At 40.1% G+C, this 6,109-nt stretch overlaps 1 protein-coding gene across 2 annotated transcripts in view; it reads right to left on the reverse strand.

Moving 5' to 3' along the window:
• SLIT3 (slit guidance ligand 3) overlaps positions 1-6,109 on the reverse strand; it is a 411,520-nt gene that overhangs the window by 300,385 nt on the left and 105,026 nt on the right. The window lies entirely within an intron of this gene.

Here is a 6,109-nt window from a genome sequence, read left to right on the forward strand (position 1 = left end):
ATGAAGATTACTCATAGACACTCTTACAACATATATTATGTACTTTAGTTTCAAATGTGTCTGCAGGCCAAGAGGGAAAAGGACTGAGTGATATATGAAGAACAACACATTACTTGCTGCTACTTCTTTTTTTCCTGGGAAGGAATTTCTTTTCTCTTTTAAATATGTAGATTATACTCAATTTAAGAAAGGAGAAAATGCGGCTCTCCTACTTCAAACAATTCTATTTCAGGACAGTGCTTTTATAAATAAATAAATAAAAATCCATATGGCAATATGAAAAAGCAGTAAATGAAATTCTGGCCCAAAGACTTTTGATTCCTCCTTTCCTCCCTGAGGAAAAGCAATGAATGCCAGATGTTCTAGTGAAATGTCTTCATATCTTCCACTGTAGCCGATCTGTCTCAGACAGCCACAATGCATTTTATTTATTATTACACAGGGGTCAAGAGGTGTTCAGCAGATTTATATGAAAGTTGCAGACATTTTCAGACTCCCCTCCCCCAACACTTTATGCATCGTGGCCAATTAAACAAGCATTAAAACTGCTCATTGTTCCCCCTTTAAGTCTTATACTATGAGCTCATCAATACCAACAAAGCATCCCATTTTCTAGCTGCTTGTAGTACCACAAAATGAAGTTGCAGCAGGGCTAATATCAAGGCAGTAGCTCTTAAAATGAAGAAAGAGTAACAAGAAGAATATACAAGGTGGGGGAGGGAGTGCGGGGGGGGGGGGGGAGAGAGATGGCCTCTGTCAACAATCACAAGGCACTGCAGAATTGCTAAGCAGACCAGCCTAAGAGGCATTGTTTTCTTCATGCCTCCTTCACCAGTCTTAATAATGATCATGTCACAGAACGACTGATGTTAAATGAGATTGTGCTGAATCAAGAGAAGATTTCCCCTGCAGTGTCAACTCTGCTTGCAGTGTTTTCTCACATATCACTATTAAGACAGCAACCAGGTAACTTTGCTGTGCCCCGTCTAAGTGGCCACCCTTTCCTCTGTTATTTCTTTTGGTTTAAGGAAAGCCTGTCAATCTGCTTGTTTAAAAAATGCCTCTGGCAAACATTTTCCACACGACAAATCCTCCAAATGTCAGCTTTAGCAGGTGAATAGCTTATAGTGCTAAAGGACTCCCGAAAGAGACAGGTTAGCAATCACTGTCAACACAATGATTAATGATTATATACATCTGAACTATTTCTCAGTTCTGGTAACAGAGAACCTACTGGCTGAAAAAAAAAAACTATACATTTTTAATGGGACAAATGTAGCTTCTGCTCCTGTGCTTGCTTTACATTAATTTAGTTTACCATCTTCCCAAAAATACTATCAAGGGCATTTAGAAACAAAGCACAGCACATTATAAGAGCACTTCAAGGTCAGTTTTGTTCATTTGAAACAAAATGTGCCAAATGAAAAAGGACATTTTATTGCTTCCAGAAAATACTCAGACTTGGACTTTGTGACATATCTGGGGGAAAGGCATTCCAAATAAGAACATAGGGGTGAAAAGTCTGAATTAGGTTTGAACAATTACAATGCAGAGTACTAGTATAGATGCTGGAATACCAATGAATATCATTTTGGTGATCCATCTGCTTCCGCAATGCCATGCTGTGTGGAAGGCCCTAATTTTGTTTGGTGCAGAATGTTAACAGCAGCAAATATTGAGCGGGGAAATATTTTCACCTCAACAGTGCATCACTCTATGATATTTGACTTCTTAATTGCAGCAAAACTGAATATAAAAATGGTTGGGATTAAAATATGATTCAAGTGTATTTGTGAGTAGCTAAACTGTATTCATGCTCTGGTCCATGGGGTCACGAAGAGTCGGACATGACTAAACGATTAAACAACAACAATCTGTATTCAGATATACAGTAAACACTCAGGGCTAAATACATGTATACTTCCTCTTCTGAAAGAGGAAGAAGAAACAAATCTATAAAAATTTGTTTTTATAGATTTTGTTATAAAACTGAAAGCCTCCATCAACAGACTAAGGAGTATCCAAACACCAACCACACACAGTGGATTTCTGGACATTTCCCAGAGGCTTCTGTTAAGTATTGGCATGGTTTTAAATATAAATGGTGCTTGCATTGACATCAGTACTTAATCAGATTCCAGGGACAAATTCAAATTTGGAACACTTTGTATTTGGACAAGTAACTTGGCTCTCAAGGCTGTTTATTTCTTGAGCTTAGTTTTACTTCTTTTTGACAGCTAATGGAAGGATTGATTGCTTGGCAAATGAGAAGAACTACAACATATACAGCCAGTTCCCACAACTACATTGAGGAAACAGTTTGTTTCCCTAATATATATAAATTCAATAAAAACAAACAAACTGTTTTTTGTTTGTTTGTTTTTATTGAGTTTATATACCGCCCTATACCCTAAAGTCTCAGGGTGGTTCACAGAATAATATATTTGGTCTTGTGTTTTGAACAATACTGTACCAGCTCAAATTTGCTTTGGGGAAGAGCTTTGGAGCTTTATGATTGTAACCCCAACAGCAAATCTATTTAAGCTAAGAATAGTGAAAGGACATCTTCCAACTTAACCACAGTCTACAGCCAATCTCTTCAAATGGCAGCCTGTGATCATGTCCTGCATGCCTGCATTTAAGCTGAGAATAGCAGGTGAAGTCCATTTTGACACATTCTTTAAGAGTTATCTTCCCATTCTCACACACTCCCAATAGCTTAATCTACTTCTGCCAAACTACAAGAGCCTCAGGGATGCAATTTTCCCGAGCTCCTACATAAGCGTTGTCAATAGTTTGGCTAAGTAAGGAGACCAGTGTGGGTTGGTGGGTGTGTACGTGCAAGCTGGCTTCTGTGCATGCATTGCTTGTGGGATCAGAACCTGGGATCATCCAGGTACACATCCAAGTACATACACTGTCCATCAACATGACATTGTTGTTAATGGAGTGAACATTCAGAGACAGACCCAAGTGCATGTACAGATGCAGATCATGGTGCATATTCCATCAAAATGCAGATCGTGCATAGACAGCACTGAATGTATATTCAATTTTACACCTAATTCCTGATCCAACATGGATTTCCTTACGGCTCACCCACACTTCCTTTTGTGACATTTTTCTAGGCACAGGTCCAGGATTTTCATGTCCATGTCCAAACTGTTTAGGGTTTTGCTTTGTTTTGCTTTTGCCCCACCACTTTCCCCAGAAAACCACATTTTACCGCTGAATTTGAGCAAACAGCAATCGAATCAGGTTTTCCATGGACTGACGATTGCTCCAATTCAGCAGTAAAATACAGGTTTCCCCAGGGAAAGTGACGTACCTGGAAATCCCATACCTGGGCCTTGAAAGTGTGGCACAAAAGAAAGTGTGGGTGGGCCCTTAGATGCATTGGGACAAAGAAACATGCATATGAGAATACAGTGAGAAATCACTTTGTCCTCTTTGCCCTATCCTTTTCTTCCACCTCCATGAAAATTGTTTCCAAGCCCACGCCCAATTTTAAGATAAAAACAATGGTATTATAGTAAAAGGGGTGGAGGGTGCAACAAAATACCCAGACTACTACTGATTTCCATGGGTCTGCAGTTGCTAAGCTGTTGTTGTTACTGATCCAAATAGGCAATAGAGATGCACAGAACTGCCATCAATGGGCAGAGTAAACTTACAATTATGCTCCCTCTGGCTTAGATCGTTTACAAAGGGGATTAAACAAATTCACAGGAGGCTGGCTGTATCAGGATCTACGATAGCTAAATGCAATCACGGGATGGGAGTCAAACAGGGAGAGCTGTTGCCTTTTTCCTGCACTTGTGGGCTTCCTGGAAGCATCTGGCCAGTGAAGGAGACAGGATACTTGATTTGATAGCCTTTCTGTCTGGTTCAGCAAGGGCTTTTCTCATGTTCTTATATAGCAGTGATATGACTAAAGGAACATGGCTATAAAACATTGGCAAGCTTTCATTCCCCTTTAAAAGTTACAAGGTGCTGGAAATCTGGTAAACACCTTTCTCTTCTAGCCCCCTAATATGAAACTCCAAATATCAGGGTCATACTCCCTGTCCCTGCTTTTTTCTTTTTTGTTTTTTGGGGGGCGGGGGCCAAGAGGCACATTTCCTTTCAGGATCAAGGTCCGTCTGGAAGCGCCTTGTTCAGAGGCACAGGGGACTAATGTTGAAATGAATTTGACTCCAGAAATAGCATGAGTCGTTGAGGGGGCCAAAGCACAAGCATGCAATGGAGATCCTCAGCCAAAACCACAGAAATTTCAGTATGCATGAATGAGAGCTTACACAGAAAAATGAAACTATTATCAAGTTACCAACACACTCAACCAGTTTTTCACTTCAACAAATCTAGACACAGAACCAGCTAGCTATCTCTGCTTTTGGACTTGTTGGGAATTGCCAAGTCTTTGGGACTAGCACAGCTCACATTGCAGGTGGTATTTCAACTGGTGGCATTTCCCCACTTCTGTTATTTTAGATATTTATTTCCATGTTTTTAAACACCTGGGTTTTTTGGGCGGGAGACCTCTCTTGTTCCCAGCCCCTTTGAAAATACAGTGGTACCTCAGGTTACATACGCTTCAGGTTACACACTCCGCTAACCCAGAAATAGTACCTAGGGTTAAGAACTTTGCTTCAGGATGAGAACAGAAATGGTGGCGGGAGGCCCCATTAGCTAAAGTGGTGCTTCAGGTTAAGAACGGACCTCCGGAACGAATTAAGTACATAACCAGAGGTACCATTGTAGATATGAGGGTTAAGTCATGGTTCACACTTGAAACAGAAATTTCTATCCTGAAGTTCCATATCTGAGGTCAGATAATGCTGACCTGAATGTACACATTAAACTTTCTTCTTGATGCTTCATTCTTCAGGTGGTATCATGTCTTCACATAGAATATCAGCCTTAGTGTTTCATCTCATCCTGTGGCTCCAGCAGCTGTAGTGACAGTAGCTGCTTCTTGTCCTGGCAGATCCTTGGGAAGTGTGGTAACTGCAGCCACCATAGCTAAGTAACTGGAGGGAGGGGACAGAAATTTCCTGCTTCAGTGGCTCCTACTGCAACAGCTAAGTAAGAAGGTTTACAGAGGTTCCAGTAGAGATGGAGGGTTCATAGGTGAGTCAGTGGAAGGCACTGAACTCACGCAAAGCAGACTGGGGAGAAACGGATTCACATTCTAGACCCCATCTAGTTCCTTCCTCAAAGTGCCATCCCTGAAGGGACAATACTCTTTGGTGTCTCCCCTTCAGTGGCAGCCCAGCTGAGGGCAGTCATGCCCCCAGGGCAGGTAGGCAGGCTTTATGGAGGTGCCCCAGCAACTGGTGCATGCCTAGCATGCACCCTGCTATCTGAAAACAGATTTATTTAATTTGTATCCCATCTTCAAAAAAACAAAAACAACAACAACACTCCATTAAAGAAATCCCAGAGCAGTTTACACAATAAAACATTCAAATAAATAATAAACACCAAATCCACAAATACAATGAAGTTTGTGGAACTAGCTGGTATTGAAACCTTAAACAGAGAATTGCACCATAAATGTTTTATCCTAATGCCTCAACGTTTAATAGACTTATCACATTTCATGCAAACATAATGCCAAATTGTTCTTTACTACTAAAAGAAAAACCTCACTTTGCTTGGCCAATTTAATAGAACAACTGAGGCTACAATCCTATGCACATATACTTCAGATTAAGTTCCACTGAGATCAGTGGGGATTACTTCTAAGTAAATATCAATAGAATTGGTTTGCTCAATTCTCAAACAGAAAAGACATACCAGATCTTATAACAAAACAGAATATTTTAAAGTAAAAGTTACCACAAATTAAGCAGACATGATTCCATTAACAGGTCCTCAAATTTATGCAGTGTTTGAACCTTATCTTTTTGGAAGTTTAAAAAACTGTGCTTTAATATTAATAAGCAAACAGCCGGAAAACTCCACTGTTTAAAAAGTTCTCTCATCAATCTTCCATAGCAAGCTTCTTGACACATTCCACATTTTAACCAACTCTGAGTGACTAATTGTAGGGCAATAATGAGTATTTGGACCTTTGCAAGACCTTTCAACAAATGTTCATTTTCCA

Source organism: Podarcis liolepis (assembly GCF_965112155.1).
Source record: "Podarcis liolepis genome assembly, chromosome: 2".
Taxonomy (NCBI): domain Eukaryota; kingdom Metazoa; phylum Chordata; class Lepidosauria; order Squamata; family Lacertidae; genus Podarcis; species Podarcis liolepis.